Here is a 26,300-nt window from a genome sequence, read left to right as displayed (position 1 = left end):
GATACCTTTTTAGGAAGGTTAACAGTTTTTTTTTGCATTATGAGTGGTTTCACATGTTGCGAACCGAGTATCAAATAGTTTCCAACTCCATTCAGGAACAGAAGGGCAGGTTTGAGGTTGAAGCGGCTTAGAAAACAAGCATTGGCAATGCCAACAATTTAGGCTTTTGTGTAAACATGGGAAAGGCGCTTGCTAGGCACTGCCATAGTGGTATTTACTGGCCATTGATGATACCAGGTGCAAAATGGCGCAAATCCCTGGGCATTTAATAGCAGTGCCTGGCTAATGCCAAATACTTCTACACAAGCCAAAACTGTTGACTTTACACCCATGCTTGTTTTTAACAATACTTTATTGAAGGACATGCAGTGCTTCTAAATGTAGTGGCGGAAGGCAGACTTTGTTAAGACATTTATATTACACCAGTAGTGCGTTTTACAGTTCAATAAAGTTATTAGCTCTCAGAAGACTGCTTTGAAAAAACGCTGGCAGACACTTAATCCCTGATTCACAGAGCGTGTTCCAATGCGGTTTTGGCTTTATACAACGCTTCTGTGAATTAGGCCCTTAGAGTGCAAAGTTTGATGGTAAGGCTTATTTAAAGTAAGCTAAAACAGTTCCCAGGAGTTGGTGATTTGGTTGGGAGAGGCATAAACTGGATGGGAAAGGCCATAGGAATTAGCATGGCCATGGGCAGTCAATTCATTAAGCATCTGAAATTATAAAAGTGCCAATGTTGTAGAAATCAGTTATTTAACTGTAGACCTAGTCCTCGAGGATGTGTATATTGTAGATTCACATGTGGTCTATGCATACTTTCCAAAGGTTTATTTTACAGTTAAACTCACGTTCTTTGAAAGGGGTTTGAGGAAGTTGAAGTTACCATGACAGAAGTGTTGGTGGTTGCTGGAATAAATCTAAGTCCTACTGGTCTTTAAAAAAGAAAAAAAAATACCTTGCTGTAGGGTCCATAGAGAATGATGATAATAAATGTATTCTGCTACGGTAACATTTTTATGTTTTAACAAGGTAATCCCTCCATTTCGACATCAAGGTCTATTACAAAAAGCATGTGAATTTATGAAAGATACAATACTATAGAATTTGAACTTACTCCTAGGTCCTGTGCCCTTTCCGCCAGAAGGTGGCAAAGCTATATAAATAACAGTGCTGGGCTATTAGAAAGGTCTGCGTGAATTCAACGAAAATACACAACCCTAGCACTTTTGTGGCTATAAAACTGATCAATCATAGTCAATATGATTAATCTGATGATGTCATCACTTCTTTCCCAGGTGTTGCCCCTCCTAATGTGGCCAGGGGACGCCACACGCTACCTCGGGGAGACGACCCTCGTGGGGGGACATTGACATCATCGGACGAGGCATGGCATCCCCCTTTCCCTTATAGGGATGTTTCCTCCCCATTCCTCATGCCTTAATGATATACTGTGGTAAACCCTTTCTACAGACCACAAGACCTATTAATGACATGTTTCAATATTCCATGAATAAACTACCAAGAGGTGCCATCAATCCCAGATGCATAGAAGTACTGGGGCGAGGAGACTGAACAGATTAAGGAAGATCAATGAGTACGAGATGCAAATCAAGTTTGCAAACCTGCAATAGGTGCTGGGACATTTAAAAATCCAACCAGCATGGAGAGTAGAATGCTGCCTGGGAAAGCTTTGTCCTTACAGTGCGAAACGAGGGACAACCATGACAAAAAGCAGACCATCGAGCCAGCCGGCTCCGCGTAACGGTGAAGGAAGACTGCAGATGCTGGTTCACCGTATCGGAGCCACGACAGGAGGAAGAGGGTAGTGCCCCGTCAGCCGTAGGAGCAGAGCAGCAGCACCGAAGCCGCCCAAACACGGAGAAGGGCTCCACAGCAAGGCAGGACCCACGAGCGATGTGGGAGCAGCTGAACAAAGCCAACAAGCCTGGAACGCTGCACGCCGTTGTGGGAAACCTGAGGGTGTCCTCACATCTACTCCCCTTGGATCCTCTACGCTGGTGGCTAGGGAAGGGCCATCACTTTTGGATCCCAATCCTGGGGGTGGACGAGCGAGGGAGGATCACCTGGGTGGAGGGTCGTTGGGGATTGTAAGTGGGATGCACTTAGGTGAGACGTAGTATTCCACATTCTCTTTTCTGGAAGGAACCCCTATACCAGATGTGGTTATGGGATATTGTTCTCCATGCCCCGTTGCCCCTGAGAAGAATAGGAGATATTATCAACCCAGACATACTAGAATGAGGAGAGGGATTGGGAATGGGGTACCTTTTGACAAGGCACAGTATCCCCCTTATCCAAGTGAACACCAGTTTAAACCCTCCCCCGACTTTTATGGGTTACGGGAGATCAGTTCCCCATTTGTCCCCTCTTGGGGTTCCCGACAGTACTGAGACGAGGAAGAAACAACTCAAAGTAATGAACACCACTTACTCTCACCACTTTGATACTGGGATGACGATGATGACTACCAATATACTGAACAGACATGTCCCACTAATAGGTTCAGGCAAAGAGAGGCAATTGAAACTGAGTATGCCCACTTGCAATCTATCAGTCTCCGGAGAGTATAAAAAGAACAGTAACAGGAGGGAAGGCGAGCGAGTTGGGTGAGCAGCTGAGACTCCAGAGTTACGCAGGACCAGTCGATGGAGAACGAGACGCCTAGAATCTGCAGAGCGAGGCAGCGAGAGGAAGCGTGGAGAGGGAGTTGTGTCTCGAGGGATCCAGAGAAATCCTGAGAAGGGAGTCAGGATACGTGCCAATTCCTTATGAAGTAATTAGCAAGAAATGCTTGTTCCCCTGGGCTGAGAAGGGAGCCCAGGAGCGTTTGAGGGGCCGCTGTCGAGGCCCTGACCTCGGAGGAAAAAAGTTTCAACAGAATCCAACTAAAAGCCAAGAACACAACTAGTGAGATTCAGATAATGGGAAGCCTGGCATGTGAAAGGCACGAGTGGATATAATGTAGCAGAATAATTGTGTGTCAGGAAATACACGTCTACAATCCCTGAACAATGCTAAAGAATGAATAATGATGAAATGGGATATTAAGGAATACTAAGTAGCAGAGTGGTCACGTATCAAGAGATACGTTTGAAAGACTCTCTATGAAGAATGAAAGCCTTTTACAAAAAGGGGAGCTATGGGAAGCTACGAATAGTGAGCAAAACAGCATTTAACAAAAGGGGAGCCATGCAAGAGATGAATTATGAGCAAACTGCTAACATTGAATTCTGAACTGAATGAAAATAAGCAATCTGCTAATGTTGAATATTGAACTGAATGAAACAGCAAGACTGCTAATATTGAATATTTGTTTAATGAAAATTTAACTACATAAAGAGCACGCCTATAAATTGAAGAATGAACTGCTGCAAGAGAATTCAAGGTTCCTGGTTGTGTGACCTGTAATGGGTGGACCTTGCATTCTTACAAATACAGACCAGAGAACCCCTATATGTTCTTGGCATTTATATAGCGCCTTATGCATTATTGGTATGATCTCAAAGCGCTGGTAGGTATGCTAACATGGAAATCTCCTATAGTGTCATAAGGAAAACTACCCTTGGTACACATGAGACTTGGGGAAGGGAACCCTGAGCTGTTAATTGTTGAAACTCAATTTAAAGACAAAGCTTCAAGATACTTGTTTTTGTAACATCTTTTGATATTGAACTGTACTGACATTTACAAAGGTGTGGAACTTTATGACTTTAAATACAAAAGAAGGCAACCTGAACATTGTGCTGAACTTGTTGAAATTTGGGGAAAAGAAGCTGAAGAGTAAGCCCGAGCTGGAAACCGCTCAGAACTTTACTTTCGGAACACTATTTAGTTTAAGGTTGACATCCTTCCACATTGTTTTGTCTTAGTTATGAGGGCAAACATAGGTTTTGGACACAGACAGATTTTTCAGTTGAATTTACTGACACAGACTATCCTTAGTTTCTTTAAGTAGGGAACTCACACCATAGTAAAGGGCAAGTTAGGCTTTACACCATCATGACCTTTTCATTAATAAAAGCCAAGGTTTACATATTGAATGTGTGGTCTGTCTCTCCTTCCATGATGCCAACCTCACACGGTTTACCACGGAAGAGCTGGAGAATGCCAAGGAAAGCCGGTGAGTCCCGAGAAGGGAAACTGGGACACCGGGGCGCTCCAGGAACGTCATCAAGGACAGAAGAAAGCAAGCAAAGTGAATGAAAGGGAATTTGAGACTCGATGTCTCCGGAATAATAACAAAGTGAATGCAAGAAATACACAAGTAGTCAAGTTTGCAAGTGAATCATACGAGAAAAGCCCTGGCAAAGGAGTACACTAGGCAAAGCCAAGTCAACGTTGTTTGGTTAACCAAAGAACATGAAGGAAGACTCATAACCTTAAGAGTTAAGTGTTTATAAGAGACCTGGGAAAGGGAGACAGCTCCTCGGGAGTGAACTGCAACGCCTGGTGAAAAACCTTATCATGGAATGATTGAACAGAAGACGAGGGTTCGTCATCCTCTTCTTGTGTGTCACTATCTCCGTTCTGTCGAATCTGCTGGCTGGGGAGCCTGTGGTTGAGGTGCTGGCACCTTTAACACTGGAGACATTCCTTCTGAGCCAGTGGGCCGAGGAGGAATTTCAGGGAACTTGGGCATGTCCTGGGGTTACAGAAGGTCGCTGAAGAGTTCCTTAAAATTATTTTTATCGGCTGCATTAGATTTTGAAATTTGATAAACTGCCCCCTTCCGGGGACTCCCTCTGCTCTGGCTGAGGAGTTGGAACCAGTCTGCGGAAGGGGTTTTGCCTCCAAGAGCCTACAGACACTGGTTGCCATGAAGGGCATCCTAACCACAGATCCACATGCTGTAAGGGGGAAGATGTGTGAGGATATTGTGGAATGCAACATCATTTTATGTCTTAACCATTCAACTCTAGGGGCAAAAGGATCCCTGCCCAATGACGCACCCGACCTAGGCCTGCTACCAATAAAAATAGGTGCAGAAAATGTTTGGACATGGCAGTCGCCGTAATCTTCTGATGGGCCATTTTGAGTGATGAGGTGATAAAATGGGTCACTGTTGTATCTGAGGATTCTGGCGGTTTAGCCATTTGTTCAGGGGCGTTTGTAGGATTTTAAGTATTTGTAGAATCCTTTGCTGAAGAAACAGTGTTAACCCCTTTTATGGCAATGCATAAAAACAAGCATTGTTGCATAGCAATTTGCTATGTAATTCTGTAGGTTTGCTAATAACATTGACACTTATGTAGGTAGCATAGTTGGTGAATTAAATTACCGTCCAATGAAAAAACAGCTCATGCTGCATTCCTCTCTTGCCCTCAGGGCGCTCTCCCCAGCCTCTTTTCACTGCAAGTTCAAAGGGGCTAGTGCAGCAGCAATTGTCTCCTCCTCAAGTGACAAAGGCCTTTTTTTGGAAGTGCTAGCCATGATAAATTCTTTCCATTTCAAATAATTGCAAACCATACTCTTATTAGCTAACTGTTCTATTTGGCAAAGGCCAGAATGTATTAGCTGAATTTTTTTTAAAGACAGTCCTGCAGGCCCATTCCTAAAAATATCATCTGTTACGTAATACATAATTACATTATTTCTAGTGTAAACCACTGCATTGTCTCGATGCTTTAGAGCAAAGTTTTAGCTTAGTGTCTCGAAATCTCAGTGCAATCTATATTTTATTTTGTATGGGAAGGTGCATCATATTGACAAGTGAACACTTTTGAAAATGTACATGATCACATGGCCTAATGCTTTTGATGGAAAACTGAACTGCTGGTTTCATATATCCGTGCAAATAGGCTGATCCCAAATTCATTGACATTCCATCTTAGTCCCCTGTTGCTTTTCACCAGCTAACCTGAAAGTGAGATGTCCGCAAACTACAATATTCCACCAAGTTTGCCCTGTTCTCTGCCTGCTATGCCATCCACTCTGCTTATTCTCTTACTTTCTTTGCTCTTACACAATGACTACACAAATCTAATTAGGTGCATATGCAAAGTAGCGATCAATAGTTCCATCCAGTCTATACATCTAGAGAACTACTGCAATACCATACACTGTAGGTAGTCTCCAGAGTTCAATTTGTTCCATGATTACATTATATATTAGCACCTAGGGGGAGAGAGCTGGCCAATCAGGAGGCCGGGTACACAAGTTAAATCTGCAAGTAGCTGCCCACAATTCATGCCGGCCCAGCCTTCACCTTGTCTTTGGAGGCGGTGCGCCAAGCCTGGTCACCACTGGAGTGCCTCACTTCTGCCCTCCTCCCCACCAGAGTCTCCTAGCCAGCCCCTCTGACCACTCACTGGCGCACCTCCAGGTCCTGAATATAGTTATTGCCAATCCCTGACATAAGTGTAATTTCTTTTTAAGAAAAGTGTGAATTGTGCAAAGCCTGGTTCCCTTAAAAACAAAAGCTATCAGCACCCCAGATGTTGGCTCGGAGTGCTAATAGCAATAAATACTGCTTTCGGCCTACTTGCTTGAGCTTGAGGGTCGCCGCTAAAGTGGTAGTTAGCACCAATGGTAGTAAGCAACCACCTCCCTGCTCCGGACGCCCCTGAAAAGGGGACGCCTGGCCAGTAAGAAGAGTACTTACCGGACAGCAACGCTTTTCTACGATTAATTTTCTTAGATGGTCTGAGTGAGAATACGATGGAAGACTTCCTCCCACCTCTGGAGTCTTCTCTTGAGCATGTGTGCCAATAAGAATTTGTGGTAAAAACAAACTCCACCAATGTTCCAGACCTACACTATTGAGACAGATTGTGGGGATCGGCAAACACGTACTGACACTCACAAGGGGGTAGAGGGCAATGACACAAATCCTTCATGCTTCGGCATAGCTAGGGGGGAGGGAAAGTTCAACTGCAGAAACCGAATACAACAAGAAATTGTTCCTGGTGGAGACATTCAATTTTTAAGAGAATATTATTTGGTGTCTGAATTAATCCAAGAGACTCTCTGAAATGGGTACAAGAAGTTATGAGCGTTTTATTTTTACTCGTAGGCAGTTGCCTTTATAACTTATTTGGCAAGCCAAGTGAGGTGCGTAACTTGGGGGCAGAAAGCAACCCGTACGAAACGGGAGGAACAAAGAAGAGTAATGGTGCAAGCAAGTGTGCACCGGTGGGTCATGTGATGAGGGTCCCAGAGCATGGTGGGGTAGCTAGAATGCCCTCTGAGGGGCATAGACTTATCTGGCGTTCACGGGTGCATGACTTACAGAATCATAATCAAGGTCCTTGTTATCCAGACCGGTTGGTTGGCCCTACCATCAGGCGTCCAGGGCGGGTTGAGTTCCAGTTATCAGGGTCGAATTTACAGCCCCTGTGGGGGGCAGAGGGGTGGGAGATTGGGGCCTGGAAGTTCGGGATCACTGATCTATTTAACAAATGTGCCCCATCTGTCAATAAGTGAATTTGAGGACGTTGAGGGCCTAGAAAATTAAGTGTGTACATTGGTCCAGGGAGGCGAGGGGGTGCCCATCGGTCATCAGGAAAGACTTAATTTTGTGCGAGGCCGGTTACCGGATTCCAAGTTAGATTACATTAAGATCCGCCTGAACTTGTGGGCCTTCGTGAACCTGCGGGTAATACCTCCTTGGGGCATAGGAATTTTGGTAAATTCCCATCAATTCTTTGAATTTAACCTCAGCCTGGGTAGTACCCAAACGAGCATGTCAAATATAGTAACCACCAATGTGATGACAGCTCTACCAAGCGGCTGGACGCAGTGAAGAGGTTGGTAGGGGGTGTCCCCACCCCAGGGATTCCCCCACTGGGGTGAGGGGCTGGAAGGATTTAATTGACCACTAGCCAACACCAGGCAAGTAAGCAAATGCTGGCCATTAAGAATGATATCATGGAACATAGCTGGACTGGCTAGGCATAGGTCTTCCTTGATTAGGAAATTCCAGTTGGTGCTTCTGCAAGAAACCTGCGCTATGAGCCCGGAGGATATGCAAAGTTATCAGACCTACTTTAGAGGACTGCTAATTTGGGTGGATGTAGAATTAAACTGGAATATAGATCACTGCACCTGCCACTCAGTAGACCTACAATTCCTGGTGGCAAGGACCAGTTGGGGCAGGACATTTTAATCTTTAATGTGTAGAACATTGTCCTTCAGGAGCTGTATGAACTGGTTACACTAAATGGAGGTTGGGCGGGGGGCCTTACGCCAAATTAAGCCTCTACAACATCATTCAAAAATACACCGACCTTAGGAATATGACTCTATGCCACCTTTGTGGAACTTCGGGCGGCTTTTGACTGCATCCCACGAAATCTGCTATGGGAAGTTCTCCGAAAAAAATGGTATGCCAGTGGGCTTATTGAGGGCCATCAAATCCCTTTATTTTTTATTTCTTAAATACATTTTTTTATTGAGTTTTACAACATACAACACTGAAAAACAACAATACAACACACATTATAACGTAATGTACAAATGGCACTGCTTGCGGGGAGTCTCTCACGTTTGCAATAATCTAATTGTGGCGCTCTCTCCTGTCATTATGCACAATTCTCGGGTATCTGTTTCCAGCTGCATGCCTGTTCACCCAACCCCGTGAACCGGTGTTTGGATGACACCGACGGGTGGTTAGACGCCTACGTTGGTGCTTGCTCTCGTCCATCGGATTTGTAACCACACTTTCGGATCCATCAGGCTCCTTGGTATCCCCGTCTTCTCTGGATCCTAGCATATCCTGTAGGAGTGTGTTCCAGGCCAATAATATGTCACTACATTCTCTTGACCCTCTCTGTACTGCGCTTGTCCATACTATGGTCTCTGCCAATGCCCCAACTATTCAAATCGGCCCACCATGCTTGTATGCTGGGCCCTGTGTCAGTCTTTCAAGCCATGATGATCTGGCGTTTTGTCAAAATGCACATCAAGTCCTTCATCTTGGCTATATGTTTCCTCCGTTTTCCTCCTCTTGGGAATAGTCCTAACAAATAGCTTTGTGGTGTCCATTGTTGCATTTGCATTCCACCCATTGTCGTCCTTGCCTTGATGTCATCCCAAAATATCTGTTACTGGGCACCCCCAGAACATGTAGAGCATGTCTGCATTTTCTGCAGCGCATCTGGGGCAAGTTTGAGTGTCTTTGTTCCCCATCTTAGATAATCTTTTTGGGGTGAGGTACGCACTGTGGGTAACAGAGCTGCATCTGCTTGAATCTTGCATTTCTCTAGACAGTTTTTGTGTATTATAGGACTCTTGACCATTCCTGATCCGTGAAGAGCCTCTGAAGTTCCTTCTCCCATTGGTCTCACACCTGCAGTTCCTTGGCGTTATTGTATTTCATAAGCTTTCCGTAAAGCCTGGACGTCGTGAATCTTCCTTCGGAGAGGTCATACCACGTGTCTAGATCTTCCTGTGGTCCCTCCTCTCCGGTGAGGTCCGGCCACCACCTCTTGATAGTTTGGAGCATGCTATTGTGCAGCAGAAACTGTCCTTTATGTATTTCATCCTCTTCTTTAAGAGTGTTGAAGTCCACCCTGGTCCAGGGCTTTTCCATCCAGATAAATTCTCGTAAGTAGCAATTCTGTAGTGCTGACTGGAATAGTAGTAAGTGTATGGATTCTTCATCCCCCCAACCTTCGGGCCACAAATTGCAGCAGCCCTGCTAGACAGTATCTCTTGTAGTCCGGCACATTAATTCCCACGGACAGGTGGTCCCTTTGTAGAACATGTAGAGCTAGTCTGTTCATCCCGCCTCCCCACAAGAATTCCTGCACTAGCGCATTCAATTTCATAAAAAATGTCCCAGGTATGTTGTGGGGTATGTTTGTAAAATAATATAACAGACGGGGTAGGACCGTCATTTTCAACAGGGCTGCTCTCCCCATCATCCCCAATGGCAATTTTCTCCAGAACTCCATGGACTTCACTGTTTTTTCTAGGGCTGCTTGCGGGTTGGCAATGTGTGTGTGTCTATAGGGTTGTGATGTAGGTCTATACCCAAATATCGGAAGGTGCCTCGTGCCCATGTGAGGTCCAGGCGTGACAACTGCTCTATGGGAACCTGTCAGTTCTGCGAGGGGTTATATGATGGATTTTTCTCCATTTATGGTGATGCCCGATAGTCTGGCGTATGCGTCTATTGCCTCCAGCAAGTCAGGAAGGCTTACCCGAGGGTTCGTGACAAACAAAAGCATATAGTCAGTGTAATGACACTAGATGTGTGGCATTGTGTATGCGTATCCCCATGTCTGCAAATGCTGCTCGTAGAAAGACTGCAAAGGGTTCCAAAGCCAATATATAGAGCATTAGGGATAGTGGCCAGCCCCTTTTTGTGCCCCTAAATATCCTCCATGAGTCTGAGATATGCCTCCACATCTTTACTCTGGCTTTAGGGTCTTTGTACAGCAGCCTGATCCATCCAAGAAAGCCCTCTCCCACACCAAAGTGGGCCAGCACCCTGAGCAGCCAATTCCAGTTCACAGAATCGAAGGCCTTAACCGCGTCTATAGACGCTATTGCGCATTCGCCCTGTAGATCATCGGTTTGATCCACCATGTGGTGTAGCCTCTGCTGATTCCACGTGGTGTTGCGCCCCTGCACGTAGCCAGTTTGGTCTGGGTGAACTAGCGTGTGAATAACTCGAGTCTATTAGCTAGAGCTGCCGTTAGGATTTTGCAGTTCTTATTTATCAATGAAATAGGTCTATAAGAGTCGGACTCTAGGGGGGTTTACCTGGTTTTAGGATGGGTATTAAGGTTTTTTTTCGCATGCTGTCTGGTAACTGGCTCATTTCAAATGCTTCCTGATAGACCCCCACTAGTTTGGCAGCTAAAGTGGTTTTGTACGCTTTATAGAAGGGTAGCCCATCGGGTCCCGGGGTCTTAGATGTCGGGAGGCTGTCTATCACCACTTCCAATTCCTCTGCCGTTAAGGGGGCTTCAAGCATCTGCACCTGTTCTGCATCCAACTTTGGGAGGTCAATTTGGTCTAGGGCATCTGCAATATCTGAAATATCTGCTTCACGAGTGCTTGAGTGTAGGGCCTCATAGAATTGCGAAAAGACTTGCTTTATCCCGTCCCGGGCCCTCACCTCCTCCCCAACATTATTTTTGATTTTATTGATCAGGACCCTCCAAACCTCCGGTTTGGTTAGCCAGGCCACGAGCATCCCTGGTTTATCCCAGTCAGCATGTAGTCTTTGTGTGTATTTTGCATAATTTAGATTCCCCAGTTCTCCCAGGTGACTTTGCACTGTATCCTAAGGGACACAAGTTCAAGTGGTTCCTCCCCCAGTGAGCCCGCCTGCGATTACATCCTCTCCATTTCCTTTTCAATCTCCCCAAGTCCCGCTCTCTTCCCAATCGCTGTTCCCCCTTACTACTACCTTAAAGGCTTCCCACACCCCGTAGCCGATCTGTCTACGCTACCTGTGTTGAGTTTAAAGTAATCGTCTATTGTATCTTGCAGAGACCCTTGGACCCCCCCCCTAGAAGTGTCCCTGCTCTCAATCTCCAGGTCGGTATTGGGGCCTTCCTGTGCGTGTACGCCCATATTGCTGTCACCGGGTTATGGTCTAGAGTGTTCTCGCTCTGAGGTGCGGACTAGTGAATTCCACTAGTGTCTCACTGCCAGTAAAGAGGTAATCTATATGTGTAAACGTACCTTGTGGGGAGCTAGTAGGCGTATCCCCTCTAATTTGCATGCAGCAGCCTCCAGTTTCAGCTGCTCGAAGATTTTGTGCAGCACTTTTGCCGGCTTCTTATATTTGTCGTCCGATCGATCTAGGAGCGGGTCCAATGTACAATTGAAGTCCCCTGCCCAAATGAATGCTGCCTCCCTGTATGGGGCTAGCCGTGGTGCCAGTTTCTGAAAGAACGCTGTTGCATCTTGGTTCGGGGCGTACGTGTTAACCAAGCACACCACCTTGTTTTCCTGCATCCTGTGCACCAACACCCACCTGCCCTCTCTGTCTTGCACCTGTGTTAACAGCTGGAATGGGACCACCGGGCTATCCACGTTAAAACACCTTTGGCATAGGTGGAATAGGTTGAGCTGAACATTTGTCCACCCCACTTGGTCGCTATCTTGGCCTGTTTGTGTCTCATCAAGTGGGTTTCCTACAGCATTGCTATTTTAACTCTTGATTTGTTGAACCAGGTGTGCACCCACAACATCTTAACATAGGCATTCAGCCCCTGGACGTTCCAGGTAGCTATTGTGAGTTCTTCTGAGTTCATATCACTGTATCTTGTCTGGGCCCTTCCGTTCCCCATGAACCTATTCTGGCTCTCCTGTGTGTGTCCTGGTAACTTGTTTTTGTGTTAGGCGTCACTCTTGATGCCGTGGTCAATCCCCAAGTGTCTATGCCCTCCTCATGCCATGTGGCTCTTGTGAGTTCCCACTTCTGGGCAGTGTAATGCACAGCATTCGTCTTCTTACCCTTTTACACATTTAGTTTTTTGCGCCTCTGTAGAATCTTATCCATATAAAGTGCTCTCCCCTTCTTGTGCCTTGTTCCGAACAGCAAATATTAACTATAAACAAACGACCAGCCTACCTCCCCCTGCTCAGGCACTGCTGCTTCTCTTGCTCTGCCCCCACCTCCTAGGTGGGGCAGGCCCGCTGCAGCGTGATGCCTTAGAACTGCCATCGGAACTTGTGGAACTTGGTGGGGTTTCGTGTCCCGTCATCTTCTGCGGCAGGACCAAAGCTCATCGCTCCTTCATTTATAGAGGGGGTGAGTGCGTAGAGGGGGTGAGTGAGCAAAACAGATGAATGCATTGGGCATGTGAGGGCATAAAATGAACGAGCGCCTAGAGCGAACGAGTACCTAGAGTCGAACGGACTTGTTGCATAGAGTGGACGAGTTGCATAGAGCGGATGAGTATGTAGAACGAACAAGCGCTGATTGCATGCAGTACTGATGATTACGTAGAATGGACGAGTACGTAGTGCTACTGAATGCGTAGAGCAGATGGAACGAGTGAAGCATGTTTATGGAATCTATATAGGCAGAACAAATGATATATGTGAATGGAATCGATCACATATATGGATCAAACGGGTGCCGGACGTGGATAGAAGGGGTGACGTACATTGATAGAACGGCTGACATATGTGGATAGAACGGGTCCAGTGTATGGATGGATCGGATGCCGTATATGGACGAAACTGGTGATGCAAGTGGATGAAATGTGTGAAATAAGTGGATGGAAAGTATGAAGATGTTAGAGGCGAAATATGTGGATGGAGTGCATAAAACAACTTAGAATACACAAAACTGATCGGAATAAATAGAGCGCATTTGAGTGCGTGTGACGGACAGGAATGCATGCGTGGGGCAGACAAGAGCGCATGCGTGGGGCCGACAAGAGCGCATGCGTGGGGCCGACAAGAGCGCATGCGTGGGGCCGACAAGAGCGCATGCGCGGGGCCGACAAGAGCGCATGCGCGGGGCCGACAAGAGCGCATGCGCGGGGCCGACAAGAGCGCATGCGCGGGGCCGACAAGAGCGCATGCGCGGGGCCGACAAGAGCGCATGCGCGGGGCTGACTGGAGCACGCGGGGCGGAATGAGTGCATGTGAGCGTCGAGCTGACCGGAGTTTTTGAGCAGACTTGGGTGCATGGAGTGGATAGGAGTTCATGGAACGGACTGGAGCGCATAGAGTTGCGTGACTTATATAGTATGGTTTGAAATGCAGAGAACGTTTGACAGAGCATATAACCCATCATATCACACCACCACGCTTACTCTCCCCTTTACACCACCACTCAACTAGAACACAGAGATACTATGACACCATTCGGTATAACTGTTCTCATACCAACATCCGCCGCATACTACCCATCATTATAAGTAAACACTGCTGGTTACACCCCCCCCCCAGCCAGGCGTTTTCCTCAGGCCTAACGCAGCCACATTCGGTCTGGATAAATCCTGCCAGAACAAACACATACTCTTGATCTCTCAACCACCACACCTACCGCTAAGAAGCAGCTATTACACGAATACCGCACCAGCTGCACACATACCCAGTGCTCATACGAACCTTTGACTCTCTCTGCTCTCTCTACTGATCTGAACTTCAGTTCCCAAGGGCGTTCAACCTACCAGCGCCTTCAGACCATACCAATGGTATAGAAGGCGTTATATAAATACAAAATAACATAACATTTATGCTGCATCTGGCTTGCGTTTTATCGATTGTGTCTTGAAGTTCTTTTTCAGTGTTAAGTGCGTGTTAAGTGCGCACATAGTGCCCCTGGGGTGGGTTCTCTTTTCCATTTCTGGCTCTTTGTTGGGGAATGCCCTGTTGGTCCATCCATGCATGGGCCTCCTCCGTTGTTACGAAGAAGTATGATCTGCCATCTCTCATCACCTTCGGAATGGCGGAGTACAGTAGCATGTAATGTATGTTCGCTACGCTGAGGCGTTTCTTGTTGGTCCAAAGCGCGCCTGTTGTCTCTGGACTAGAGCTGTATAGTTCGGGTAGATAGCTATTCTAGAGGAGTTCCTGGTTATCACTCCCCCTTCCCTTGAGAATGCCAGTATTTTCCCCTGATCTTTAAAGTTCATTATCTTGGCGATCATTGGTCGGGGGTGGGGGAGGGGAGGGCTCCCGGTTGAGGATTCCTGGTCAGGGCCCTATGGGCTCGCTCCACCGCAAAGCCTTGGGACAACACCCCTGCCGGATCTCTTGCAGCAACAGGTTTTTGACATAGTTCGTGGGGTCTCTGCCTTCCTCCCCCTCCGGTAGTCCAGCGATCCGTACGTTATTCCTTCGAGCCCTCCCTTCTGCATCTTCCGCCCTGTGCTCAAGGGACTTTATCCGTTCTAATAGATCTGATATTTGGGATTAGGTAGTGACAATGTCAGTGGTATTGTTCTGTACCTGCTGTTCCGCTCGGCGCGCCAGGGTCTGTACATCTTGCCAAAGGAGGCATAACTGCATCTAGTTTGTTTTCCAGGGCCGCTATAGCCTCTAGTATGGGGCCCTCGCCTCAACCTCCTTCCTGCTGTTTGGATCCGGTTAAAACCATGCTTGCGTCTGTCGAGGTGGGTTGGCTTTTGTCGCGCTTCTTAGCAAAGGATTCCATGCTGGTCTGTTTGCCTCTTCCACTTTTTGATTTGTCTGCCATTCTTCTCCCCTGGGCGTAATGTGAGACTCAGCTACCTTCTTAGCGCCTGGAGCGAGGCCCACTTCCACAGGTGGTTCTATCTCGTGAACATCTGAAGGTATCCCTTCACTGGTATGTGGTCTCCTGCGAAGGATCGTGGTGTGGGCTTTGTGCTGTCAGACCAGACAGGAGTCTCTTCTCGCCCCCTTATTTCCTCGCCGTTTCCCTGCCCTTCTCAGAGGTCTCGTGGGGATTTGCTCAGTGTTTTGTTTATTGTATGTATCTGGGTGTCCTACGTCGCAGATGCGCCACTCTGGACGAAGGCGTTTCCCCCCTTCTCGCGTGCCTGCTTTGGCTAGTTACCGCAACCTCACAAGGGGTATGTGCTCTCAGGGTGCACTTGTCCTGTATCCGCCAGGCCCAGCTGTGCGGATGTAGGTCAGTCTGCTGCTCGAGGGGACCCCATGGATCGTGCTCCCCACGTATCCCCCCCCTTGTATGTGCACTTGTTTCTATTGCTTACATCAGCTATTATCCGGATGCCACTATCTTCCCTTTGTCTATGTCTCGGTCCTGTAATGGCCTTGCGTCATACGCCTCAGCCGTTCAATGGTCCGTGTTGATGTAACCCCACTGTGCAGTGTTACCTCCTCTGCTCTACCCCCGTATGTCGGTGGTGGTCTGCTCATTGTCCGGGCTGCTCCTGTACGCCTCAGGGTGCTCCGCTCAATGTCTATGCTTGCAGGGTGGCAATGGCGTCAGGCGCTCCCCTATGGTACCCCCTGCCGTTTCTGAACGGGCTGGGGGGCACTGTGCTCTCTCAGCGATCTGCTCTGCGTCTAACTCGGTGGACCAAGACCAGTGTCTGGGTCGGCATCTGCGCCAATGTGATGTAGCAGTGGGTTGCGCCTCCCACATTACAATATGTATCCAGAGTCTACTGGTTGCTGTGTCCCTCCCTCGGCGGGCCTCAGTCTTGTGCAACTCTCCAGCGCCCTTTGCCAGAGTGCCACTCACCTTTGCGTGGTCCGTGCGAGTCCCGCCGGTTCTTTCACCCCCCCCCCCCCCGACGCTGCAGTCCACACGCGCGGCTCTTCTCTCCTCCCCGCGGAATGGAAGCAGGTGTCAGCGCAGTAGTGGTGCAGGCAAGCTGACATGAGGCTTCGTGGTCTCGCAGGTGCACTTGGCAGGCCAACCGGCACGTCCACTCCCGCCGCGTGTTGTGGGGAGTAGGTGTTGTCACACCCCTGCTTGTCGTGACCCAGGCGGGCACTGCTCCACTTCCACCCCCGAGAGGGGGGGGGGGGTTGCCGTTGCTTGCCGCTGGGGTGCCCTGGTTTGCTATTGCTCCCCACAGGTGAGATGGGATAACAGGGCTCCAGGGCCCCTCGCCTTGGGTCTCGGGGGCCACACATGGTGCTATCCTCACTGATGAGGGATCGTCTGCTTCTCCAGTGCACTTGGGGTCGTTGTCAGGCCGCCTCACCAGCACTGGCTCTCGCTCCCTGGTGTCCAGCGACCGATGCACTGCCTCGGTCAGGCTCTCTCTGCCGTTCTATGCCGCCTGTGTCTCTTGGGCAGACTGGGCACTCCTCGGCTCCCTGAAGTCCCGTTTTTGTTCCTCTGCTTTCAGCTCGCTATCCGGGCATTGCCTGTAGTGTGGCCGCCCTCGCCAGTCGGGCCACCACACCTCTCGTGTCTCGGCTGGCCGTACTCTGCTCCCACGTAGTACAGGTTCTCCTTCGCGAGCCACATTGCATGCGCCCGCCATTTTGGTTTCTGCAGCGAGGATCTTCTCCGGTCCTTTGGTACTCGTTTTCCATTGTGGTTCTCTACGAGACTTCCCCCAGCCGTTATCTGGACCTATAGACACCTTTTAGTTGTGTTTTCACAAGGTCTAGCGAGCAAATCTAGCCAGCTTGTCCAATTTGCATGTAGGATCTTCACGGAGCTCTGAAGCCCTGCTGTCTACCGCATGGCCGCCAAGCCACGCCCCCCCCCCATCAAAACCCTATATATAATAAGGTTGCAGTCAGAGTTGGCCTGGGGTGAGGTCATCGACAAATTTGATGTCAACAAAGGAGTAAGGCAGGGCTGCCCCTTGGGACCTCTTTTGTTTTGCATTTACATAGAGGAAGTGGTGAAACAGTTATGCTGATGGCAAGGACCCGCCAAAGCTCGGCAATTCGAGGTATCCTGGTTTGTTCTTTGCAGGTGATGCTGTGATGCTGTCGACCACCCCCCAGGGATTAAAGCAGTCATTGCCAGCTTTCTTTGAAACATTTGAAGAGCTAAAACTGTCTTTGAATACAGAGAAGACAAAAACAATTGTCTTTAGGCCCAGCTTTGACAAAATAGGGAACTTTGGCATTAGTGCAGAAGGGTTGCCACTAGAACAAGCAAGGCATCATGATTACTTGGGTATATGCTTTAGTGACAGTGGCAACTGGTCAAGTCAAATTGCCAGAGCCACTGTCGCGTTAGAAAAATATAGTGGTGCACTCACGCTTTTTTTTTAATAATCATGGCAGAGGTGCAGTTTCCCCAGCCTTGGATTTATATAAAAAGCAGGCCACGGCAGCCCATCTTTTCAGGGCAGAACTATGGGGGTTTGTAAACCTGAAGCCACTGAGAACGGTGGAAAATAAAGTTTAAGAGACTACTGTGTCTTCCTTCATCTATGCCCAATGTGTTGTTGCATCTCGAACTTGACTTCTGCCCAAGTTATGTAATTGCTGCAGCCAAACCAATTCTCTATTGGCTCCAGCTTTGGGGGACGCCCGAACTTGATTCTTTAAGGGCAGACATGATCCATCTGATGAGTCTAGAGGGAGCGATGAAATTGCCATGGCTGGCGCATGTCAGAAAAAGCCTCTATGAACTAAATGAGCAGGAAGTACGGACCCGACCACAGTTAATTACTAAACTAAAGTCCAAATGTATAAAGGCAAATATATGTGAGGAATCATATAAAGGACGTATAGTTATAGCATGCAGGAACCTAAAGTCTGCACCCAACTATGTATTAGTCCAGTCAGATTTTGGGTTCGAAAAATATGTGGACTGAATCAATCCTCTGCTTGCCCGTGCACTTTATTAATTTTAGAGTGGGCTCTTTGGAGGTGGCAAAATTCACTGCCTCATGGAAGCCAGGAAATACGAGTGAGTGCCCTCTGTGTAAGTGAGAAAACTGTTATATATTTCATGTTTTTGCGCTCTGCTACCCAGAGACTGAGGAAGATATACTTCAATCCCCTAACGAGATTGGCTGATGTACACAGTCATCGAAGCCTTGGAGATATGCAAGACAACCGATGACCCAGGAAGGGTTTATAAAGTATCAAAAGGTATACCTAGGGCCTGGTTGTTGAGGCTTAAAATGTGAGATGTTGCTCCCATGCTCTATTTAAGGATTACTGATGGGTTCTATCTGTTCTTTTGGGGGCTGCGAGTTCATAAAAAGAAGTGTCATCCCCCCCCCCCCCCTCAAGACATGGTTTTATTAGATTTTAAAATTGATTTGTTTTAGAATTAGGATGAATTGAAAGTTATTTCTATTTGATATATGAATTTGTATTCAAATTAACGCAATGTAATGATGCAATGTGAGGATGATCTTTTGTCTTAATAGCCGAATAAAGGATTACAAAAGTCAAAAGTCATTCTTGAACTGGACCTTATTTGATTTTATTCGATTTAAATTTCTTTTTCTCCTTTTTTAAACCTCACCAGGGGACTTTTTGGGTCTTGAGGAAGGCGATCGACTGAAATCATGTGCTTCAAACGTTTTCCTTAGCTTGTAGCGTCGGCCCTGGTTGTTGATTTAAGGCCACCCCTGCCCAATTGCCTCACTTTAGGCTGCTATTACTCATTGCACCTAAAACACCCTTTGATGCACATGTATCCCACCGCCCTTCTCTGCACACTGGAAGCAGTCAGGATACTTTCCTATGCACATTAAAACGCTATAGTTGAATGCCATGATAAAATGCTTCCTTGAAGAATTGAACAGATGTTAATAAATTGATAAATGTCTGTATTTCTAAATATTGCCAACTAAGGTATAAAGGCAATTGCCTATGAATAAAAATAAAACACTCAGAACTTCTTGTACCCAGTTCAGAGTGTCTCTTGGAATAATAGACACCAAATAAGTAATTCTCTTAAAAATGGAATGTCTCCACCAGGAACAATTTCTGGTTGTATTGGATATAGTCCCCAGTTCCTGTGCAAGTTGGAGTAACCTGCCTTCTGTGTTAACTGCAGAAACCGGGCAAGGAAGAAAATATGACGTGACAGGAAAAAGGTGGTAGAAATTGTGCCTGCAGGTGCTACCACGTGTCCGTTCCCAACCGCGCAGAGAAAATGACTGAAGGATGAGGCTTTGGGCGGAGCACTGTAAGGGGAGGCTATGGCCAAAAATGTGCTAGCCTTTGCGCAAAAATAAAGACCAGCTACTTTATTGGTGCAACAAAAAAGTGCTCTGTTCTTGTCCCGATGGACGGACTGTCCCAGAAGTATGAAGGAAGGGGGGGCAGAACATAGGAGTAATTAAAAAATGCTTTATATTTTCCAGCACACCCAGACTACAAGGACACTGGGATGAAGAGGTTTCACAAACTTTCAAGCTGGATATTTGACCAAATATTGGCAAATCATTTAACCCTCACTTAGCAAAGGGATACCTTTGAGAATGCACAGGGATTGCATCCCAAAAGTGTTTGTAAATACATTTATACGGCCCTGTTGCATCATATTACAAACTATGGGCACTTTAGCTTTGATAACTAAATGGGGATTCCCTATCGGGAAACAGTGTCCACTTAACGATATAATGGTCACTTTCAGGATCGGTTTTCCCCATCTGCAGTATAACCTTAGCCTCTATAAAACACTCCCCTGTGTCTATGAACACTATTTTCATTTGTAAGTCAAGCAATCTTGCTCGAGCTGTGGAATGGGATTAACTTCTTTACCAGATCTCTGCAAAGTGATTCATTTGTAACGTGCCAAAGTTTAACTGAGGCTCAGGCACTGACCGATGCAAACCTGTCAACCAAACCGTCCATGTGTCTGTCCTTTTAAACCAAAATATTGACCACAAACGTATTTAATCATAGGAGTAGTCGTAATATTTACTTTTCTATGTTCGTAAAACCTTTGATTGCTCATAATGCCCAATATTGCATTTTAGCGATCAATTTAATCTGGTAAATGTTTAGGACAGCTGTCACAAACACCCTTCCCACTTTTTAAATTGCAAGGTGAGGATCACTCCTGGGGATTTTTTAAACCATGGTATCTCTGCAAAGACCATTTCATGGTGGATGCAAAACTTAACCCAAAGTAGTCCAATAACATCAGCTCAAATAGATTATCCTTGACCATGAACCTAAACTTTGGATGTTACGGAGAACCCACTACCACCACGCACATTTTTTCTGTACTCATGGTCAACACATGCTCATAGCAAAAGTCCACAAAAGCGTAAAGCAATTGGGCTAGAACTAATTTGGTATTCACCAAGATGGACATTATAGCCCAATAATACCAGGTGATCTGGACTTGGGACGCGTACCCAGCACATTGGCCAGATGTGCCGAACCTGACTGATGCAGTATTATCCCTGTATAAAATGATGACAGTTCAGAACCACAGGACGTCCCAGGTCAGACATGATGTGCCACAGCTTGGCTCTTGCAACCATGTCAAATTGCGTGTTGAGATTTACTAAGGCTGCAAGTGACCTTGCCTTTCTGAGCACATAACACTGGAGCAGGCTAGGAGAAATGGAAGGCCCTGTCCCATGGTGCTCTTGCTCATCCTTTAATTTGCCTAGTTCTACAATCCACATTGGACTAAAAACATATTTTTGACAAAGGACCTGACTGAGGATGTGTGTTGCCACGCATGTTGCCATTGCTACTGTTGCCATATGTGTTTTGTGAGCGCCCCGAGGCCTATGCGCGTGTTGGCGCTATATAAAAATTCTATAGAATAGAATCCCAGCCAAAGAATTTCACAACTGAGTGCAGAAGGGAAACCGGACAGTAACACATTGGGTTGCCTTGCATTTTTTTTTTTAAACTAAAAAATATATATATAAAAAAATGGATAATATCAGCAATTGTCCATGATGGAAAGCCACCCACTGAGGTTATTTAACAAGATGCCCCCCAAAAGCGCAGTCTGTCTTAAATATGGGAGGAACCCATCAGTAACCGGGACTTTAATATTCTCGTGTCCTACAATGGCCTTAACAACTCGCTCCATAGTTAAAACAAGTAGGCTCTCCTTCCCCACTGTGTAAGGGTCCTCCTAGATCTCCCCATTTTGTTATCCAGTGGGTCATTAAACTGCAGACTTTCTAGATAAAGCGTGGGAAATACAAATATGAACCGGTTGCATTAGTTCCTGTCGAAAGCTATCTCAGCTCCCAGAATCCTTTCATAATAATGACCCAACAATAACACAACAGAACCTTTGATTCAGCCCTCCGGGTAAGGTGCGTATCAGGCCTTTTTACGCACAGAAATCTTGTCAATACGGCCCTTTTCATTCTTCCTTGTGTACCACTTCCACGGGCTATTTTTGGCAGCACCGCCATAAATCATGGGGCACACTGGGGACAGCCTGGGTAGCAGCAGCTTGCAAATCCACTCTTAACTTTAGTAATCGACACAGTTCCTTGAAAGAAGCAACTAGGATGAGTCCTTTTCTGTTTAATTTTTTTAACACTCTCCTCTGTTAATGATTCTATCAAGATAATACTTTGAGTAATGTAAAAGGGAATTTGTGTTTTGTTCACTTTGTTCAACTGCCTGCATTCTGTAGGTTAGTGTTTTTAAAGCATCTTGAATCATTAACATGCGTTTCACTTTGCTTTAGGATACAGGTCGTATTGTGTAAAATTAAAATTGTCTTAAACAAGGGCTGCATTTCTGCTTAATTGGCTTTGACAGTGGCAGCGCATTTGCAGCATCATGGGCATTTCATACTTTGTTTTCTTTTCATCACAGAAGCACACCAATTGCAAATTACATAGCTGGGCATGTGGTCTGAAATTTAACTCCCTTTCTGACCAACCATTGCAAGCAGGTATAACGGATACAAGTAGAAGCAGTGCTGTATATATTTTCGGTGGCACAGATTGTACATGTACCTCTCAATAGGACTGCTATATATTCAGGCAAAGTAGACTAATTTATCAACAGAGCTACTATACGTACGCATGTCATCGCACAATGCCAAATATTCACAGCAGGGCTGATTGCATCATGCCCACATTTCTTAGCAGGACTACGTTTTGGGACAGTACCTGAATTTCTTAAAAGAGCTGCGGTTAAGAAAGCACGAACATGTGTTGCCATTTTCTGCAGCATGCTAAAGTACAGAGCAAGAACAGTGCCTGAGCTCTTCCCACCAACCTCCGACAGTGTGCGAAGATGGCATTGCTGTCATATACTTCAATCCCTTCTACTCGGTCTTGCGCTTTTCAAAACTGCTTATCCCATGTCCGATTACTGAGTCCCACTGCCAAATGTCTAGCACATTTCAAAGCCTCATTATGAATCCACTGACTAATCTAGAACAGTCCAAACAGGTTTAGAGCTTTTGACAAGCCATTTAAGACACGCAAGTCTCACATGGAACTGCCAGTGCCCCAACCCTATGTGCCTTTCAGTGTCAACAACCTGTTGGGAGAGCCAGCTCAGAGGGTCAATAACCCTGCTGCAGAGATTATTGTGTAACTTGTTAGTTCAAATCCTGTTAATAGGTGAGTTAATTGGTCTGCATCAGGGATGTGCATTTAGGTTTAGGATGCAGGCAATTGTAACAGTTGACTTAACTTTCGACTTATCAAAAGGACTACTAAATGTTCAGTAATTCAGAACACACACATTTCATCTGGGATGCTCTACTTGCAATGGCTCATAACACACAACTATTCATGACTGCTATGTTTGTAATGGCTCGGAATACACAAATCATCAGGGCTGCTTTACCTGTGATTGCTCAGAACACAACTCTTCAGGGCTGCTGTGCGTGTAATGGCTCAGAACACACAGCTCATTGGGGCTGCTATACCTGTGATGGCTCAGAATGAACACATCTCCTTTGGGATGTTATACTTGTAATGGCTCAGAAGAAGCACATCCCATGAGGACTGCTATACGTGTAATGGCTCAGAAGAAGCACATCCCATGAGGACTGCTATTCTTGTAATGGCTCAGAAAAGACACCTCATTGAGGCTGCTATACCTGTAATGACTCAGAACACATCTCATATGGGCTTTTGTACCTGTAATGGCATACAGTGTTGGTTCTGCATTGAAACAAGTGTTGTATCTGGTCAGACAAAACGTTAACTCTAATTCCCAGCCTAATGGCCAGAAGAAGGTGTATACACATCTAAAAAGGTGAACCCAATCATAAAGCTGCACTAGATTTTTAAATAGAAAAAGCATTTTCAGCGTTTTGGATATTTATTGGTGCTTTGTCGAAAGTGAGAAGGGAAACAGAGTTAATAATAGGCCAAACACACAATAGGAGTCAGGGATAGAAACAGAGCAAAAGAGACATTTGGAGACAGTAAAATAAAACAGATCAACAGCTGGTGGAGAGAGATTGAAATAGAAAAGCAAGACTAGAGAAGGGCAGGCTAATAACATAAGAGACAGTGTAAAAGATAATCAAAAGGAGTAGCAACCACAACAGAGAAAATGAAAAAACAGATGTAGCCAGAGTAATGACATGAGAGAGGAATAGGAGTTATATCAACCGATACAGCGAGATATAGGAGGGGAAAAAGCAACAATAGAATGCAGAGATGGATGATCCAGAGTGACAGAGAAACAATCCGCAAAATGTGGCTTTGCAACACTTAAGGGTGGAGAGGCAGAGGGTCAGAAAGTGAGAGACCGGGGAAACAAAGTAGCACAGGGAAGTAGAGATGGAGCAAAAACTTGGAGTGGCTGTCAAGCAGGTAGTGCCAGGCAGCAACAGTAGGCGGGAGAGACAGAAGTGATGCTGGTAGAGTGAGGGACTTAGACACCCGCTCTAACTAGCTGGCAGCTGTAGTAACTCTTAACAGAGTTTGTGCCCAAGTATAATGAAGATAAAGCTGGGTAGTATGCATCTCCAAGATTCATGTGTAGGGAACATGTTTTCCACAGGTGCAGTAAATTATTTAAACCACTTTGAAATACAGATGTTTTGTCCATTATGTTTTCGAACAAAGTTTTAATTTTACGCACAAATTGGATAGTCACGGGAGGATAGCTCAGGGGTAACGTGCTCGCCCTGGAAGCAAGACGACACGGATCACCACAGGTTTGATTCCCGGGTCCGTGCTTAGAAACCTCTGGTTATTAAGCACGTTATAAATAACCTATCATATCATAGTTGTCAGACACTTTTTACTCTTGCGAAGGAGGAAATTCATTTTGACTCTCTGGAAATAGGATTTACTCTCAAATTCTAAAAATTGGGAGTAAAATACTCTCACTTCAAAATCCTATCTGGAGCACTGCTTTGATCCTTTACTGATGCTTGAAGAGGGATTCACAGACTTGCTTTTACAGGATCTCTTCAACAATGGTGACTGTTTAGATGTCCTGGCCAAGCCTCATCTGGGAACCATTGTGGAGCTTGTTAATGTTAAAGGATATTTGCACCCGTGCACTATCACCACCGGAGTGATCCCCTGGCACTCTGGCGGATCTGAAAAGGAAAGGGGTTGGGGGTGAGTTAGTGGGAACAAGTAGGATAGTGCAAGAGAGCGGTGATGTGCTGTTGGCAGCTACAGTTCGGTCAACACCGTTCGCTGAGCTTGGGGATGCTTTCCGGTCGGTAGCCGTTGTGTGCTGTTGTGCGAAGCTATGTGTGGTTTGTTTTGTTGTTGCGGTGTAGTGAAGTTTGTGCGGTTTGCTCTGATTTATGGTTATGGTTGTGTTTGGTTAGTTTGAGAGGTCTAAGCAGAGGGTTGAAATTGTTAGTGGGTTGGTTATTGGCCTCGCTAACTAGTTCTTTCTAGATGTGGCGCGTGAATATCTCTGCATTTCTATTTAGATCCGGCACTGGCTAATATTCACTATCCCGTCCATATATGACACGCCAATATTCACAATTCTATCCAAATGTGGCACTGGCCTACCTTCAAAGTCTGGTCTAGATGCGAAGCAAGCTAGCATTCATCTAAATGTGTCATTGGTAGTATTCCCTAATGCAGTCTAGATGTGGCAATGGCTAATATTCGCTATTCTATCTAACCATGGCATCTGCTAAAATTCACAATTCTGTCTAGACACGATGCAGGCTAATGTTCCCAATTCTAACTAAATGTGGTACTTGCTATTGTTCACAATTCTGTCTGGGTCCGGGGCATGCTTACATTCACAGTTCTAAGTGTGGCGCTTGCTAACATTCAAAGTTCTAAATGTGGCGCTTGCTAACATTCAGAATCCTACCCAGATGCGACACAGACGAATGTTCACAATTCTATCTAAGTGTGGCATATGCTAATATTCACAGTTCTAAATGTGGCACTTGTGTTTCTAAGTTGTGCTTTGGCCTGCCCATATTCTGCATCAAACAAACCCTTGGGTGAATTTAAATGTAGTTTTCCCTTTTCCATAATTGGCTACAGTTCACATCCCCATAAATATTGTCTAAACTCCATACACAGCTATCAGATGGTATTCCGTAGAGGTGGACATTAAAATGTACTCAAATGAGGTATGGGAATATTGATGACATCCCCTAAAAAGGTGCTTCGCCATTTTAACACTTCCTTTTAAGTCCCTCCTTTCTCGAGGGATCGAGGGATGATCCAGATCCCTATAATCCATTACTACTCAAATTGGTGCATCCAAAATCAATCAAGGCCTACAGCTGATCAACCGCCTAACAGATGAGTGTGGGAGGAGGGGAGCAATGAGGTCGAAGATGCTAGTGGAACTAGCGGGATATTTGGCACTACTGCCTGGAGGGGAAGATTTAGTCAAAGTATAATATCTCCCAGGAGCAGACAATTTGGTACAGATTGGAACTTGCATCATCTTCAAGATTCCAGCGACTGCTGATTGACCCAAATGAAGATCAAGAAGATAGAAAGGCTATTGGAAACGCTAGACACATAGTGGGACTCCAGACTGAATTCTCAGATTCTCAAATATTTAAGTTG

General features: G+C 46.0%; 1 protein-coding gene across 1 annotated transcript in view; it reads right to left on the bottom strand.

Annotated features, from left to right (window-relative positions):
• Positions 1-26,300, bottom strand: part of FOXK1 (forkhead box K1) — a 763,857-nt gene that overhangs the window by 244,467 nt on the left and 493,090 nt on the right. The gene's annotated exons all lie outside the window — the stretch shown is intronic.

The sequence above is a fragment of the Ambystoma mexicanum genome, chromosome 2p (assembly GCF_040938575.1).
Source record: "Ambystoma mexicanum isolate Mex_15411 chromosome 2p, UKY_AmexF1_1, whole genome shotgun sequence".
NCBI classification, from domain to species: Eukaryota; Metazoa; Chordata; class Amphibia; order Caudata; family Ambystomatidae; genus Ambystoma; species Ambystoma mexicanum.
This window is presented reverse-complemented; position numbering and strand designations above follow the sequence as displayed.